This window comes from Myxine glutinosa, chromosome 4 (assembly GCF_964187855.1).
Source record: "Myxine glutinosa chromosome 4, kmMyxGlut1.1, whole genome shotgun sequence".
In the NCBI taxonomy this organism is placed as follows: domain Eukaryota; kingdom Metazoa; phylum Chordata; class Myxini; order Myxiniformes; family Myxinidae; genus Myxine; species Myxine glutinosa.
In genome coordinates this window covers 77,918,956-77,937,857 of record NC_136264.1, presented here as the reverse complement: position 1 = coordinate 77,937,857, position 18,902 = coordinate 77,918,956, and positions in this window count along the sequence as shown.

The window sequence follows — 18,902 nt, the reverse complement described above, 5'->3', positions numbered from 1 at the left end:
ACCAAAAAACAGTTTTCAAGAGAATACAACCAAAGTCATAGAAAATCAAATAAAAAGAGAAACAATCAATGTAATGTACTGCATTCCAAAACAAGAGATTGCAAGGACAAGGAAACACCTGTTATCCATCGTGCATTACAAGCATTGCATCAATAGATATGTCATTTAACAGATGTATGCCTAGTCTGGCAGGATTATCTGGAAGATGCAAGTGTACTTTTTGAAAAGTGTTGACCAGAGGTGGGGAACTTTTCCTAGTTTGAAGGCCGTACAGAACAGCTATGCTGATTATTGGAAGTAAGCTGATAGGTCTGTTGTTAAGGGGAACGGTTTTTGCACATTCATGTAATGCAGTGATGTTTGCTACATGTAAATCTCTAATACATTTTCATTTACCCCGCATATTTTTCCCACACACCATGTCTCAACAAAATCCTTAATGTTTGCATTTCTACTATAATACTTAAATTCCAGTTTTAACTGAGTTGTGACCAGGGATTGGAAGTGCAGGATCGCATTACATTGCTCGGGTGGCTTGCCTTTAATTTTCGCTTTACGCGACAAATAGATGGCCAGTTTAGCCTCTGATAATAAATAATTTAGAAACATTAACAATTTTTCCTTTGCTGAAGTGACCCCAAGGCCAAAAATAAGCAACCGGAGAGAAAAAGGAACATTAACTTGACCAAACACATTTTTCAGTAAAAGAAAAAGAGGACACAATCGTATGCAATCAACATACCCATGAAACAAATCTTCAATATTATTACAAAAGGGTCAGATCACCGATACCATGGCATCCAAACGGTTTACAAAAGTGTTTGTTGGCAATACCCCGTGAGCCAGTCTCCATTGTAAATCACCCGACCTTTTTGATATGGGTGTACCATACATTGATTTCAATTCAGGTTCAGAAGGGGGGCCATTAGGTAAAAGAGCTTTCCATCGCATAACTCCTGCTGCAGAGGTGTTTACATTAATCAAAGAAAGACAGAACTGGTAAATAGATTTACTCTCAAGACTACTAAATAAACTCGAGCTTCCAGGGAAGCAGGACTCAACTGAACTGACTGGACAACTTTAAAGTAGGTCAGTGGTCTGTACTAGATTTGACTTAAGATAGCAACCTACCTTGTGTGGTAAGAGTCTCACACACCAAGTTTGATCAAAATCCATAAATTTTTGTGGACGTTAAAGTCTTAACGTCATTTCGGAGCTGAAAACAATATGGCGGCCTATGGCAGCCATTTTGTGACGGATCGGGTTGGAATGCCATAGCAACCTACTTTGTGCGGTAAGGGTTAAACGTTCTAAGTTTGATCAAAATCTGTTAATAGTTGTGGACGCTAGAGTGTTAACGTCGTTTTCATGACCAAAAATAAAATGGTCGCCTAAGTCCGCCATTTTTCAATGGATCTGGCTGAAATGTAATACCAACCTGGTCCTTGGGGTAAGGATGCTGCATGTCAAGTTTGATCAGAATCGGTTGATATTTGTGGATGCTGGAGTGTTAAGGTCGAAAAGTTAACGGACGACAGATGACACGACGACGACGAGGACAGACGACGGATGCCGGAGGGTTCAGTATGTGATGAACTCAACTTGACGGTAGTCCAGTTGAGTTAACAAGAGCCAGTACTGACTGGGGACAAAGTAGAACCGGTGAAAGCAACAAAGTAAGTTCGGAAGCGAAGGATTATGGGATGCCCATTTAACCCCAGTACTCCACTGCAACCCAAGTCTAAAGGATGTACGAATGACTTCGACAAGTACCTGACCTGCAGCTCTCATTGATCTGGTACCCGTAATCTCAGCAACTTCCTTGGCAGATCTCCAACCACAATTTGCTGAGTCACGAAGATGCCAGACATTTCTGATGCCACCTGAAATGAAGTTTTGGGCAAAACAACGGCTCTTGGGAACCTGGGGAAAGAGTGGGTTGAGGAATAGAGGTTATCCCGCAAACATTTTAACCTCATTGGACTCCTTTTGGTGGCTTACCACTACGGCTTGCCAAGCATTCAACAAGCCCTGGTAGAACAGAGGAAGGTGGGACACATCAACTTTTTGGGATTCGATCAAAAAAGTCTCAAGGCCATAGCCGAGCATTCCAGCTAGCCTCAATATTCGTTGTGCCACAGGGGGCCAGGGCAGTTTTTCAACATTGAGCAGACGTTGTATTGACTTCAGCCGAAATGCCCTCAGCTGACACTTTAGGTCAATGAGCCCTTGGCCACCAAGAGACAAGGGGCGGCAAAGTACGTCCATCCGCAACCAGTGGTAACCTCCCCAAAATAAATTTACCAGTGTCTGTTGAACAGCCTTAAGGGTTTAGTACTGGTGAACAGGTGATTTTTATTTTTTATTTTTTTTTAAGCTGAACAGTTTCCTTATAGTCTTATAAACAAGAATCATGCTTTTAGAGGTCATAGAAGTACCCCTAATTATTGAAAAATTCAAACTTCAATTCAATTCAATATAATATTTTGTATGAAATTTGTTATAACTTTGGAAATGCATCATTCTTTTGGGCTGAAATTTGGACAGGATATTCAGAATTGATCCCTGGTGTTGGGCTAGCGGCTAGGGTGCCGGCTTAGGATCCTAGGATCCTGGGTTCGAATCCCGGTCGATTGCTGAATTAACGCCAGGGGGGTTGACTCAGCCTGTCATCCTTCCGAGGTCGGCAAATTGAGTACCATTTCACTGGTAATTCCCTGTTTGTCGTTAAAGGCGACAAAAAGGGTTGGCGGCAGGAAGGGCATCCGGCCGTAAAACATTGCTTCAAAAAGGGGACCGAAAAACAACAACAACCACGGTTCCCGAAAAAGGCCAACCCCCGCTTTGCGGGGAAACATGGCCTCTAAAGGTGGTTATTTTTTATTTATTTATTCAGAATATCACTTCCTTTAAAATGATGAAGGCTTTTGTTTATAGGAGTAGCCATTGTGGATTTATTGAAGGACAACCAAGTTTTATCTGGTAATTGGCATAATTAGCTAATTAGTGAACATTTGACATAATTTCACAAAATCCTCTCATCAGGTAGTAAAGTAACACATGTATAATACATGTACCAAGTTTTGTGTGAAAAGAATGATAGGTGACATAGAAGATAGAAGTAGAAATGTGTTCTTTGTTTTTCCTTGTTTTTTATTGACGGTCTAATTTATGCAAATTATATGCATGTAATATGACAAAGAAGCGTTGAAACTGGTCTGAGTTAAAGCCAAGATTATATCTTTCAAGAAAAACTGAAAATTAGATATTAACTTGACTTTGTTTTTGTGTAAAGGCCTCTCAAAGGTACCTATGTAGTTTTCTCAATTTTTCACCAGTACTACACCCTTAAGCAAGCCTTCTGGTGGCTGCAAACAAATAAATTTATGCCACAGGACAGAGGCGACCAAGATGTTAATAATCAGTATTCGGCCTCTAAAGGACATTTGTGGAAGGAACCTTTTCCATTTGTTGAGCCGCTTGGTTGCCTGTTCTACCACTCCTTCCCAGTTAATATGGGAGTACTGATTGGGTCCAAGATAAACACCTAGGTATTTAACCCCTTCTCTTGTCCAACTTATGTCTTTTGGAAGAGACTGGGGGGGGAGTGACGGGAAGCCTACCGGATGTACCGTGAGCTGAGGACACCCACAGAGCTTTGCTCTTTTGCCAATTGCACCGCAAACGTGAAGCAAGGTAAAACCTGTGTAAGGACTCAACAAGAATGGTTAGGTCCTTATCATTCTTAATGGTTACACAGACATCATCAGCATATGCTAATACCATGATGTGGTTCCCTTCTGCAGAAGGCACAAAGCCGGAAAGAGAGGCTCTAAGACTTATGAGTAGTGGCTCAAGAGAAAGGCTAAACAGCAACCCTGATAAAGGACAGCCTTGCCGAACACCCCTCTGAACCTGAATGGGTGAACAAAGATGATTATTTACTTTGCACAAACTAAACATATTGTGGTATTGTAGCGGTTACCGGAAGCTTGACACAATCACCTTGCACCGGCCGATGACGTAACCAGCGGGCGGTTACTTGCTCGGACTCGCCCGGACGTGTCCGGACTTGCTTTGCCCGGGCGGACTCTCGATTTGCATACTGTTACGTGGTCCCCTCGGTGAATACCTGGTGTCGGTGACCCCCGGACCGTGAGGAACTTCGCCAGAAAGCTGTATTATATATGCGCTTTCGCCACGCAATCCATATGAATTTCACCCAAGAGACAACTGATGTTCAAGGATATATTTCAATGGTAATGATACCATACAATTTCAATGACACAACCACGGAGATTTTCCCCGAGCAATCAACAATACACAACCATCAACAATTCTCAATCCACAATCAATTCCCTATGATTAAGATGGCCATCTTATATATGTGTGTCCCGGTGAGTACTCACGACCCCTTTTTGGTCTCGGTCCCGCACCATGTCTCTGGGCCCCTCCTGACCAAGATGATGGTCGGCGTCGCCGCACTCGGGCGGTTGAACGAACCCCGGGTGGACGTGTTTCCACCAGGCAGGTATCGTACCGCTACCAGGCACCCCGGCTGCAGCCCCTGGTGGCCACGCGAAGCGGGTACGGGAAAGCAAGCCAAACCCCACGCCGCTTGCAAGGCGTGTTAGGCCCCAACGGGCGACCCGTACGCGTCTTTTTTGACGGTGTCGCGAACGGCGCCAAACGCTGGGTCGGTGCACGGCCACACGACAGTTTGACGTCCACCGGGCAGGTATCCGTCCCGGTAACTCCTCTCGCCAGACAGGCTCGGGAACGCCGCTTTTCCACACGGCTCAATCAATCCCCCCTTTCGTCGGAGCGGGGCGAGGAAGAAAAAGAATTCCCGTCCTTTTTCCTCGTGTCTTTTCCTCTTCCGTTTTCCGGTCACTTCCGTTTCCGGCCACTATTTCAGAAGGGCTCCTGACCCTCCAACCACAACAACCCTTAATATACTACACACGGATAAGCAAAGACCTGAATGGTAATTCACATACATTCACATAAATATGTAACACTCCCCCCCTTCAAGAAAGAAAGTTTGAACCCAGCAAAAACTTTCTTTGCCGGCCAATTTGGAGAAACAAACCAGATAACTCAACCCCCCCGGGCACAGTTATCACTTAAAAATAAAGCAACCAAAATTTCACCCCAACCCCTCCAGATTACTCACTCTGGACTAAGCACCAGCAACGACATTGTCCCTGCCAAATCAAACTCCATCTCATGACCCTCTGACTTTGATCGTCAGTTTCTTGTGAATGAAGGTTAAGGGGTTGATCAAAGATCCAAAGTTAAGCCACCCGATAGCACTTTTTCCGGGAGGCCAAGCCGAGTATTCACTACATGGATGCCTTTAGGAACGGAGAGTTCACGGTTAGTCCGTGCAGGAAAGTTCTCTACATGGGCGCCTTGAGGAACGTGGAGTTCACGGTTAGTCCGTGCATGAAAGTTCACTACATGGACGCCTTTAGGAACGGCGTTCACGGTTAATCCGTGTAGGAATCTTGGCTCGGCGGCTCCGCCGCATTCAGTGCTTCAACTTCTCAGAACTTCCCTAATACTTAGGGTGGGACCACTTGTCCCTGTAGTCCCATGAATAGCGGTCTCCTTCTCGGCCACTACTTTGACAATCCTTCCTTCGGGAGCTGCCGTAACTCAGGGAGCCTCCATAATAATATTGATTGCGGCCACCACCAAAACTACCGCCCAGTTGTACTCTCCTGTAGACCTCTCGACGCCTATGAAATGCCTTCCCTACTGTTATGGTCCGACCCTCCAAATCCTTGCCATTCCAATTCTTCTCTGCCTCTCTGGCGTCTTTTGTGCTGGCAAACGTGACAAAGCCGAACCCTCTTGACTGTTGCGTTTCCCAGTCTCTTACCAACCGCACTTCCACCAGCGGCCCATATCTGTTGAAGACAGAGGTCAGAACTTCTTCCTCTGTTTTGAAGTTCAGTCCCCCTACAAATAACTTGGCACTTTTGTCGCCATCCCGAGCTGGTGTGGTGTTATTTTCCCTGCTGGGCTCTTTACCAACCCTCAGGTTACCATAAACTTGACCCCCGGCCAAATCATTCCCGATAACCACAGATACACCCTCTACAGGAAGCGTGGCTTGTAAACCGACGGTGACCGGTCCTGACACCAAATCGGACTCCAAATGGATGACATGAAGGGGAGCACTAACACCGCCCCCGATCCCCTGTAAACGAACACTATCCCCCGTTGCCGTCTCCTCGGACCATGGCAAAATGCCTTCAAGCATTAAAGATTGATGTGCCCCTGTGTCCCTCAATATCCTAACCGGTTTCCGGTTAGTCGAGGCTCCATCCCGTGACACAAACCCCTCTGAAATAAATGGTTGGTAACCCTTTTGATGGCGATTTCTCACAATGGCCATTGCATTTGGAGTCGTAGTAGTCGGACTCCGCTCTGGGTCTTCGCTTTTCATGCGGTAACAACTGGACATCAAGTGTCCAGGTTTCTTGCAAAAAGCGCAAGTAGGCCCGGAGGAAAAACTCGTGGTCTGCCTCGGGCCCCCCGAACTATAAGTTTGTCTTGGGCCCGCATCCCTCTGATTACGAACAGGTGGGGTATCATAGTTGTCCCCATAATCATCTCGAGGCCGCCGCCATGTATGGTCGTTCTCCGCACCTGCTGTTCCCCACCTCCCCTGCGGAGATCTAGGTGAGGAGTTAGGTTCGTGGACCCCTATTCGGTGGGTTAAGGCATAATCATCTGCCATGGTGGCTGCGTCCCACAACTTTGGTACTTTCTTTTCCTGCAGGTACACTTTGATGTCCTCGTGGACACACTGCTGGAATTCCTCCACCAGGATCAAGTCCCGCAATGTTTCGAAGTCTTTCCCGACTCCTTTTGACTCACACCACCGATCAAACATGTTTTCTTTCACTCTGGCAAACTCCACATGGGTCTCACTCTCCCTCTTCCTGGCATTCCTGAATTTTTGCCTGTACGCTTCCGGAACCAACTCATAGGCTTTGAGGATGTGCTTCTTCAGTACCTCATAATCTGCACATTGGTCCATTGGTAGCGCCGAATAAATTTCCTGAGCTTTCCCCACCAGCACACTTTGCACGAGTATGGTCCAGGCCTCCTCCGGCCAGTTTAATTGTCGAGCCACTTTCTCAAAGTGTGGAAAAAATTTCGCGACTTCCTTTTCACTGAACGGTGGAACCAGCCTCACATGTCTGCCCACATCCCAGGTTTTCTGGTTAGGTGTCGACCCCGTCAGCAAGGGTGGTGCCTCTCCCCGTTCTCTCATTAACTCCAGCTCCTTGAATTTGATTTCTTGCTGAAGCTCCATGTCACGTTCCTTTAATTCCCTTTCCGCTTTTCTCTCCTCTGCTTCGAGGTCCCTTGCAGCTCTCCTCTCCTCTGCTTTTCTCCCTTCTAACCTTTCCTGGAGTTCTCGTTCCACTCTCCTTTCCTCTGCTTGTTTCTCTTCTCTCCTCGCTTCTGCTTTCCTTTCTTCTTCTGCTCTTTCCTTTTCTGCTTTCCTTTCTTCTTCTTTTAACCTTTCCTGGAGTTCTCGTTCCACTCTCCTTTCCTCTGCTTGTTTCTCTTCTCTCCTCGCTTCTGCTTTCCTTTCTTCTTCTTTTAACTTTTCCTGGAGTTCTCGTTCCACTCTCCTTTCCTCTGCTTGCTTCTCTTCTCTCCTCTCTTCTGCTTTCCTTTCTTCTTCTGCTCTTTCCTTTTCTGCTTTCCTTTCTTCTTCTTTAATCCGTTCCTGGCTCCGTAATTGCAACTCCAGTTTCCGGAGCTCAACATCTTCTGGTTCTTCGGGTAGCCACTCCCAGGCTAACTCGTCCCATGTTCCTAATCCCACCATAGATTGTATCACCGTGGCCTGCAACTCTGCCTTCCTCAAATTAGTTCGGACCTCCAAGTTAAAATGTTTGGCCAATTTCAAGAGGTCCGACTTTAGCAACGCTCGGAACTGTGCCTCACTCAGGGTTACCCCAAAGTTCTGTGCCACAAACGCCATGGTGTCTATCGTTAACACCTGTTAACCTTCCCCCAAGACTTTACCCCAATTTCTCAAAAAATTTACCAATTAATAATTAATAAATAAATTTTAATTAATAAAATATTATTATTTTATTATGTTATACAATTTTAGATCCCGGACGTAGACCCAATTGCGAAACCGCAAATCGTAATTTGGACGAGCCCCCAATTCTGTTACGTGGTCCCCTCGGTGAATACCTGGTCTCGGTGACCCCCGGACCGTGAGGAACTTCGCCAGAAAGCTGTATTATATATGCGCTTTCGCCACGCAATCCATATGAATTTCACCCAAGAGACAACTGATGTTCAAGGATATATTTCAATGGTAATGATACCATACAATTTCAATGACACAACCACGGAGATTTTCCCCGAGCAATCAACAATACACAACCATCAACAATTCTCAATCCACAATCAATTCCCTATGATTAAGATGGCCATCTTATATATGTGTGTCCCGGTGAGTACTCACGACCCCTTTTTGGTCTCGGTCCCGCACCATGTCTCTGGGCCCCTCCTGACCAAGATGATGGTCGGCGTCGCCGCACTCGGGCGGTTGAACGAACCCCGGGTGGACGTGTTTCCACCGGGCAGGTATCGTACCGCTACCAGGCACCCCGGCTGCAGCCCCTCGTGGCCACGCGAAGCGGGTACGGGAAAGCAAGCCAAACCCCACGCCGCTTGCAAGGCGTGTTAGGCCCCAACGGGCGACCCGTACGCGTCTTTTTTGACGGTGTCGCGAACGGCGCCAAACGCTGGGTCGGTGCACGGCCACACGACAGTTTGACGTCCACCGGGCAGGTATCCGTCCCGGTAACTCCTCTCGCCAGACAGGCTCGGGAACGCCGCTTTTCCACACGGCTCAATCAATCCCCCCTTTCGTCGGAGCGGGGCGAGGAAGAAAAAGAATTCCCGTCCTTTTTCCTCGTGTCTTTTCCTCTTCCGTTTTCCGGTCACTTCCGTTTCCGGCCACTATTTCAGAAGGGCTCCTGACCCTCCAACCACAACAACCCTTAATATACTACACACGGATAAGCAAAGACCTGAATGGTAATTCACATACATTCACATAAATATGTAACAATACCACGCCCCGTTGAGAGGCGTGGTTGACTTATTTGCATACCACACCCCGCCTGAGAGGCGTGGCTTTTGTGTGGTGAACTTTTGCTATAAATTGCCGCCCGTGTTAACGGGCTATTCAGTGCTTTTGAGTTCTTTCGAGTTGAGCTTGAATAAATAGCTCAGTGAAACTTCGTTCCTGGTGTCGTCCATTTTGTCCGGCTTTATCGTGCGAGCATAGCTCCACAATTGGTGATCCCTTTTCGAGAACACGGCGATGGAGTCATCTGTAGCTTTGAAGCTCCCTGGCTTCTGGGAATCACACGCAGCCGTCTGGTTCACCCAGGCAGATTCTCTCTTCGCCCTGCGGAACATCACGGAGGACATGACGTGCTACCACCATGTGGTCTCCGCGCTCAACGCCTCCACTGCTGCCCGGGTCCTGAGCTTCCTACATAACCCGCCAAACGCCGACAAATACGGCGCACTCAAAGGCCTACTACCCGGTGCGTTTGGACTCACGGAGACCGAACACGCGCGACAAGTGCTCGACCTCCCGGAGCTGGGTGAGGCCCGTCCATCTGAGCGCATGGACCACATGCTGGCTCTACTCGGCGACCACAGCCCAGATTTCCTCTTCCGCGAGCTGTTCCTCTGGCAGCTACCCGGGCAGCTACGGTTAGCTTTGGCTAACTCACCCATCACGGACCCTCGCGCCCTGGCCAAGGAGGCCGATAAATTTTTCTCAGCCAGGCGACACATCGGAGCGGCCGCCTGGAACCCTGGGCCGACCGAGGCAATGCCCGCACCACGACCGGCGCCACCTCCGGCCGTCAGCGCCACTGGCGGTAGCGGCCGCCGCGACACCCCGTCGACCGAACCCGACGCGACCACCAGAGCCTTCACCAGAGCGGACCATGTGCTACTACCACGCCAGGTTCGGGCAGAAGGCCAGAACGTGCCGCCCACCGTGCACTTTCGGCAGGTCAGGAAACGACCAGTCCGGCGCTCGCTGCCTGCCATGAGCGTCGGCCATTCAGGCAGCCTTCTGTTTATTATGGACACAGCATCCGGGCGGCGTTTTTTGTGTGACACCGGCGCTCAGCTGAGCGTGATACCCGCCTCGGTGCAGGACAAACAGGCCGCGCTTTGCGGCCCCGCCTTGGTCACTGCAAACGGCTCCTCCATCCGCACCTTCGGTTCGCGCAGCGTCGCACTCTGCTTCGGTGGCCAACGCTTCAGGTGGGACTTCATCACGGCGAACGTGCCCATGGCCTTGCTGGGTGCAGATTTTCTGTGTGCGCATGGGCTTTTGGTGGACATCAAACGGCGTCGGCTCATCAATGCGGAGACCTTCAGCTCGCTCGCTTGCTCATTGAGCGGCTCCGCACCAACCAAGCTAGCCTGCGTGCTCCCGGCCTCGGACGATTTCACCCGCCTGCTCGCCGAGTTTCCCGCCCTCACGCAGCCGACGTTTTCGGCCATCGCTGTCAAACACGGCGTCGAACACCACATCCCGACCACAGGTCCACCGGTCTACACCAGGGCTTGTCACCTCGACCCGACCAAACTCTCCATGGTGAAGGCGGAATTCGACGCGCTGGAGCGATTGGGCATTGTGCGGCGCTCAAATAGCGCGTGGGCCTCGCCCCTGCACATCGTGCCCAAACCGGGTGGCGGATGGCGACCATGCGGCAATTACCGCCGCCTCAACGACGCCACCACCCCCGACCGGTACCCGATACCACACATACAGGACTTTTCCGCCCATTTGGTGGGGCGTGTGATCGTTTCCAAGGTCGACCTCATTCGGGGCTACCACCAGCTACCCGTCCGGCCGGCCGACGTGCCGGAGACGGCGGTAATTACACCTTTTGGCCTCTTTGAGTTCCTTCGCATGCCGTTCGGCCTTAAGAACACGGCCCAGGCCTTCCAGCGGCTGATGCACAGCGTGCTGTGCAACCTCAGCTTCCTTTTCGTCTACTTGGATGACATTCTCGTCGCCAGCACTTCCCGGACGGAGCACCTCATCCACCTGCGCACGCTTTTTGAGCGCCTCGGCCAGCACGGCCTCATCATCAACCCGGTGAAATGCCAGTTTGGCATAACGGCCGTCGACTTCCTGGGGTACCGCATCACGAAGCGCGGGGCCGTCCCACTGCCTACCAAGGTGGAGGCAGTCACAGATTTCCCGCGCCCCCGCTCCATCAAGGCCCTACAGGAATTTTTGGGGATGGTAAATTTCTACCACAGGTTCGTGCCTCACGCCGCCCAACTCATGCGCCTCCTGTACGAATCCCTCCGGGGCAAGCCGGCCAAGCACGACGTCGCCTGGACCAAAGAGATGGACGAGGCATTCACGGGCGCTAAGCTGGCCCTCGCCATCGTGACCATGCTGGCGCACCTGGCGCTCGACGCACCCATCGCCCTCACCACGGACGCTTCCGACTACGCGGTGGGCGCCGTGCATGAACAGTGGGTGAATGGGGCTTGGCAACCGCTGGCCTTCTTCAGCCGGCAGCCTCGCCCTAACGAGCGCAGGTATAGCGCTTTTGACCGCGAGCTCCTCGGCCTTTACCTGGCCGTTCGCCACTTCCGCCATCTTTTAGAGGGCTGCCCGTTCACGGCGTTTGTGGACCACAAACCCCTGGTCTTCGCCATGGCCAAGGTTGCAGAGCCATGGTCGGCCCGCCAGCAGCGCCACCTCTCCGCCGTGTCCGAATTTACAACGGACATCTGGCACGTCGCGTGCAAGGACAACGCTGTGGCCGATTGCCTCTCCCGGTCCGGCACGAACGCCGTCCACCTGGGTGTGGACTTCGCCCGCATGGCGGTGGACCAGACCGTCGACCCCACGGTGCAAGCCCTCCGGACAGTGGACACAGGCCTGCGGTTGGCCGACATCCCCTTCGAGGACACAGGTACAGTTCTCCTGTGCGACGTTTCCCTGGGCCAACCTCGCCCCATCGTGCCCACCGGATGGCAGCGGCACATTTTTGACGCCCTCCACAGCCTTTCCCACCCGGGCCGGAAAGCGTCGCAGAAGCTCGTGGCAGCAAAGTTCGTCTGGCACGGGCTCCGTAAGGACGTCCGTGACTGGGCCAATGCCTGTGTCGCCTGCCAGCGCGCGAAGATCCACCGGCACACCCAGGCCCCGTTGGCACCATTCAACGTGCCCGCGCGGCACTTCAACCACATCAATGTGGACCTGGTGGGACCCCTTCCCTCCTCGCGGGGCTTCACCCACCTCCTCACGATGGTGGACAGGACCACCAGGTGGCCGGAGGCCATCCCGTTGGCATCAACAACATCCGCCGACGTGGCACAGGCCTTCATTGGCACCTGGATTGCCCGTTTCGGCGCCCCCTCGGACATCTCCTCCGACAGAGGCCCACAATTCACCTCCGAGCTTTGGGGCGTGGTCGCCCAGGCCTTGGGGTTCAAGCTACACTGCACCACGGCCTACCACCCACAAGCCAACGGCTTGTGCGAGCGGTTCCACCACTCGATGAAGGCCACTCTCAGGGCCAGCCTCCAGGATGACGGTTGGGCCGACAGGCTCCCGTGTGTCCTATTGGGCCTCCGATCGGCCCCTAAAGAGGACCTCCAGGCTTCCACCGCCGAGCTGGTCTACGGCCAGCCACTGCGCATGCCGGGCGAATTCATCCCTGACGCCACCGGCCCCTGGTCCACGGCTCACCAACGCTCGGTCCTTCAGGAGGCCGCCAGGAGATTTGCCCCCATGTCCACATCCCACCACAGCTGCCCCCAACCCCACGTCCCCCCAGCACTTCGCACTGCGGGGTACATTTTTATCCGGAACGACGCACACCGGGGACCGCTCCGGTCGCCGTCCGATGGACCTTTCCGGGTCCTGAAGAGGGACGACAAGTCGTTCATCATTGACATCGGCGGCAAACCGGACCGAATCTCCATGGACCGCCTCAAGCCGGCCCATTTGGACCTCGACCAACCTCCACGGTTGGCCCTTCCTCCACGACGGGGCCGTCCCCCATCAACCAAGCCCCCCACCCGACCATCCACCGCCACGCCACCTACCACCCCCACACGAATCGCCAGGGGTCGTTTCGGCCGGATCATCAAGACCCCCCTCAAACTGACTCTCCCAGTGCAAGTTAATTCTGGGGGGGCGCATGTAGCGGTTACCGGAAGCATGACACAATCACCTTGCAACGGCCGATGACGTAACCGGCGGGCGGTTACTTGCCCGGACTCGCCCGGACGTGTCCGGACTTGCCTTGCCCGGGCAGACTCTCGATTTGCATACCACGCCCCGTTGAGAGGTGTGGCTGACTTATTTGCATACCACGCCCCACCTGAGAGGCGTGGCTTTTGTGTGGTGAACTTTTGATATAAATTGCCGCCCATGTTAATGGGCTATTCAGTGCTTTTGAGTTCTTTCGAGTTGAGCTAGAATAAATAGCTCAGTGAAACTTCATTCCTGGTGTCGTCCATTTTGTCCGGCTTTATTGTGCGAGCATAGCTCCACAGAATAACAATTTCACAAAGCATATAAACTTTTCACCAAAACCAAAGTTTTGCAGAACATGGAACATGTAAGTGTGATCAATGCTATCAAAAGCCTTTTCAATGTCTAGGAAAATCAACCCAAGGCCCTCGTCCTCCTTCAGGCCACAGTCAATCAAGTCTCTAATTAAAAAGACATTATCAGAGATTGATCTTCCCGGAATGCTGTAACTCTGATCAGGATGGACAACAGTGCCAATGACAACCTTTAGCCGATTGGCCAACAATTTGGAAAAAAGTTTGCAGTCAGAAAACAGTAATGAGATGGGGCGCCAGTTCTCTATCCGACGGAGATCACCACCTTTTGGGAGAAGACATACCACTGCTCTTCTACAGCATGAGGGGTAGTATGCCAGAGCGTAAGCTTTCTTGTAGCACCAGCAGTACTTCTGGACCTAAAATGTCCCAAAACGCTGCAAAAAATTCCACTGGAAGGCCGTTGATTCCAGGGGCTTTTCCGTGTTCAAAGCTACGCAGAGCTGTGCTTAGCTCCTCCAAAGTAAACGGCTCTTCAAGACCTTGACACTGGTCACAACTCAACGAAGGCAGGTAATTCGTCATATCATCAACCATATCTTTACACAGCCTTCTCCGCAAATAAACCAGAAAAAAACCTTTTCACAAGCATTTTAGCATTACTTTCATTTTGTGTAATATTCCCCTTAGCATCTAATAAGGAAAACATTTGCCTTTGGGACTTCTTAACCCCTTCTAACTGGAAAAAACTTTTGTTTGGGGTGTCAGAGAACTTCACATTTTGGATTCCGAGTCTAACTGACATCCCCATTACTTTTTCATGAATCAGTTCTCTTAAATAAGCTTTTTTCTCCAATAATAACTGAAGTTTACTGCCGTTTTGAGACTTAGCCAAGTCTTCCTCGAAGTGTAAAATTTCAGTTTCTAAGAGAGAAACAGCAATCTTACTCTTGCTTGTGGAAAAGGACTTAAAATATTGTTGCAGATCTCAGCGCCGGCCTTCTCCCCGTACCAAGGGGGGATTAGTCCCCTTGTCTTTGACTGGCCGACGGAACCCGGGACCTATGACGTCCTTCCCGGACAGTTGCGAAATAGGGTCGTAGGACTAGAATCACTATTACCTAATTACTCGTGCTGCCCAGAAACGAGGAAATAATCCCCGCACGAATCACGCATGCTGAGACGCCGAGCGGTGCGTACACGCGATCCGTGCCGTTTAGTTGGTGAACCCGGTTCTAGCGATCTTACTCGTACCACGCTTAGCCAATGGAGAAATCATACAGGCGATCGAATTGGGAGGAAAGGAATAACAGGATTTATTTACACAATTTACAATGATTCCAGAAAATAGGACACAGTGCAGCCTTACAAACAGTCTTAACTTAATCCCCAGGACAAACGGGCCCGTCTCGCACACAGACACACTCACACGGGGCTTGCAGCTGCGAGATGATGGTCCGCGTCCAAGGATGGCCCCCATGCAGCTCCCTCCGGCCTCCGGTTCATCCCGGGCAGATGGTAAGTAGAGGGGCAGGAGCTCTCCGCGTGTCGTTTGGCGCACACGGAATAATACGGGGCGAACGGTAGGGTCTGGGCTCTGGTGGTTGGCGATTAATCACTCGCGTTATTACAGCGTTCACTCGCGTGGCTGAATAGGCGATATTCGCCACTGGCGCGTCTGGCTGCCTTTCCTCTGGCGTGTACGTTAGCACGAGATATAGTGCAATGCCTCCAAAGCGAGCGCTGCCAATCAAGCTCTTCCAAGTCCTCTCCCCTTGCGAGTTCTCTCATGCAAATCAGTCCTCCTCGTTCTCTCTCGTGCTCTCTGTTCGGTCTCTCACACCCTGGCAATTCCTCCTGGTAAGTCCTGTTCAAGGGCTTTGTGCAAAGACTTTTATAGGCATGCCCCGCGAACCTTCTAGCACTTACCAGACGCGCCTTACCACGCCCTATCATGCCATGCCCTTAGAGCCCTGGTTGGTTGGTGGCCCTTACCGTCATCGCCTCTGACGCGCTGCCTTGACGCCACCCCACCCCGACCCCGCGCTCCTCCCTCTTAGGCCTACCTCGTGTTACTCGACTAGTGAGCGAGCAAAGGGCAGCAAACGCTGCTGGCAGCCAAAGCGTAATAAATGCTGCGGGTATCCAAAGTGTAACAAACTGAGGGATCAGCCAAATGGGGCACGGGATCAATTATGCCCATAGAGGTGGAACTGGAGGGTGGCGCAAAAATGAAGGGACCTAAACTTATGTCTTTGCACAACGCAGATATTACTCGGGGAAATGGCCTATACTCACACATATTATGACATAACTAATACTACAGGTGGCCTACGTGTTGCTCGTGGACTAACTATGGGGGGCAACCCTTTAACCTTTAATGATCAATATGTGCCAATCTCAAAACCGTAGCAATATTGACAAAAGACGCGAATCTGTGCTTTCACGTTATCCCACCATAACTGAACAGAAGAGTAACAAGGTTTTCTTTGGATGAGTGTTTCCCAAAAACTACGAAAAGCATCCTTAAAACAGCAATCCTCCAACAGGCTGGTATTGAAAGTCCAATACGCACTTTTACGAATTGACTGAGAAAAGGATAGACCAAGTACAACCAGCTGGTGATCAGAGAAAGTAGAAGGGAAATGATTACAAGACACGAGTACGTTTCTAAAAGTGGGATTAATATACCATCTATCAAGCCTTGCAAGTGTTATTAACCCAATAGCACAACGGCACCATGTGTATTGAGATGTTGTAGGATGCTGTATACGCTATGCGTCAAGTAGACCAAGTGATGAAAAACAATTCAATAAATCTTTATGAGATTCTGGATGTGGTTCTGGTGTATTTCTATCTAAACTCGGTTCAAACGTGCAAATGAAATCTCCTCCAATACAGATACAATGATCAAAGGCTACTGTGTGAAGGTAATTGGCCAGATGTGTGAAAAAATCTTCATGAGCTAAGCTGCTACTGGGAGCATATACATTGAGTAAGGTGAGGTGAAATCCTTGATAGACCAACTCTGAGGATGCTAAGTGTCCTATAACTATTTCATTAAAATTACAAGAGTCAGGAACGAACCCGGGGCGAAGCAAGAAAGCAATTCCCACAGAAACAGAGGACAGATTGCTAAAGAAACACTGCCCAGTATTAAGGCGAAGCCAGTCAGGCTGTGAAGTCTGTTATGTCTGTTTCCTGCAATAAACATAGATCGATATGTTTCTGAAACAATAAGATTTTAACTTGGAGCTGATGTAAATGGTTAGCACCACCACCATTCACGTTTAAGGTGCCAAACAGCACTTCCTTCTTTTTCATGCCTTATTAGTAGGGGCGCCAGAGAGCAGAAATGTGCTTAAAAAGGGTTGAGGTAGTCATGGAAGAACATACTTTTGTCTTTGGTGTTTTTTGGTAGAATGGGCCATGGTGCACATGTCTAGGGTGGCCTGCTTGGGCAACTCTCTTGCGAAAGTGCCGATTAGGCTGAATTTATCATCTGTTGACGTGGCAAATTTCAGCCCTAAAATTAGGGGTAGGGGAAATGTCAATTGCTATTTCACCATGTTGCAATTGTTGTATTGTAACATTTTAGGTATCATCATAAAGGTATTAGGCTGGGCTAAAAATTGGTATCAGAAAATTTTCATTGCGGTAACTGAGTACAGTTTTAGGGGTCAAAAGGTCACGCTCAGAAGGGTCAGGTGAAAATCTAGGGGTCGGGGGTATAAATGACCCCACTGTACCCAAACCAATAACAATAAATGAATGCCACTCGCACAAATTTAAGAGTACTATACAACCAGGTTTTTAATAATCAAGCGATGTTTGATGGGAACACAGGTTTTGAGAATTAACCCCTTAATGTCTTTGAGCAAAATCGAAAAATGGCGAAAATATTGTTACAGACGCGGTTGTGGATGTTGGTTTACCGAGCGGTTTGGTATGACCGCGTCTGCACAGTTTACCCGATTATACTCGAACGTTGGCCGAGTCGTGCTACGCTAAATCAATTGAGGAAAGGACACAACGGCTGGGTTAAAATGACACGACACCAGGGGTACAGTTCTCAAGACCTCCGGAGGAGGTTATAATATTTCGGAACGTTAGATTACAAGGACAAGAGAGACAGCATAGGAAGGTAGGCACTTAATCACGGTCTTATAGTAACCCCGACAGACCACAGATAAACAGGACAAGACTGACTCACACGGGGATTGATGGCAAGGAAGGGCAGGTAGTCGAGGCTCAAGGTGCACCTTGGCGCAGGGGCAGAATCGACCCGGTCCGGTCCAGAGATGCGGGAGGTCTCGTCGCGCTGGAGGTGGCGTCTGTTTCTCCTTCGTGGCTGAGGCGCATCTGACGTCACGTCCGGTCAGTCGCTGCGTATATCCGGCGGGGAGTGACACGCCCTCGGCTCGTTAGCTCCGCCCCAGATGGAATCGGCCCGTTGCTTCTTATTGGGTGCTGGGGGTTACCGGGCTCCGCCCTTGACGAGGGGCCGACAGTCAGCCCCTTCGTGGTAACCCCGCCGGAGCACCTGGGCAATGGCGGCTAACCAAGCCGGAGTGAGGACGCACACTCCCCGCGCGCTGTTGTTGTAGTTGTTGTTGTTGTTGTTGTTGTTGTTTCATGAGGAAGATGGGAGGAGGTATGGGGAGGTCCTAAACTCACTACTGGTGCCATACAATCACATTCTGGTGCAACGAAGAGTCAGAATTAATGGAAACGAGTCCTTAACTGACATAGACTAAGAATAACTAGCAAGATGTCCGAAAGTTGTCTACGTGAGATGCGGTGGACCTGGGCACGACATTTAATGGGGGAAAAAGGGGAAGGTCGGTTCTACAGAGTGTTATTTACAGGCAATGGGACTAGGGAATGGGGGATTGGGAATAGTTGGGGGGTATTGGGGAAATAGGGGAATATTTACAAGCGGATATGGATGGAGGCCAAATCCCATATCCGCAACATTGCACCCTTCTCTACCCTTGGGGCGTCCCGACCCGATAAATTTTTACCTACTTTAGTGTGGCACTCAGATGTAGTTCCCTCTACTATTAACTCTACCCTGAGTGCGACAGTTTTACAGATATTCACAAACGAGTAAATATGTCCCCCTGCGACGTTGCACCCTTCTCCTCACAGAAACACACCCACAGGATAACCGAATCGCGGAAAGAATTCGCAAACTAAACATACAGCCGGTAGGGAGCATTATTTACACAAGACTACGCTGATATTTACACTACGATCCAGGACCTGTTTTTGGA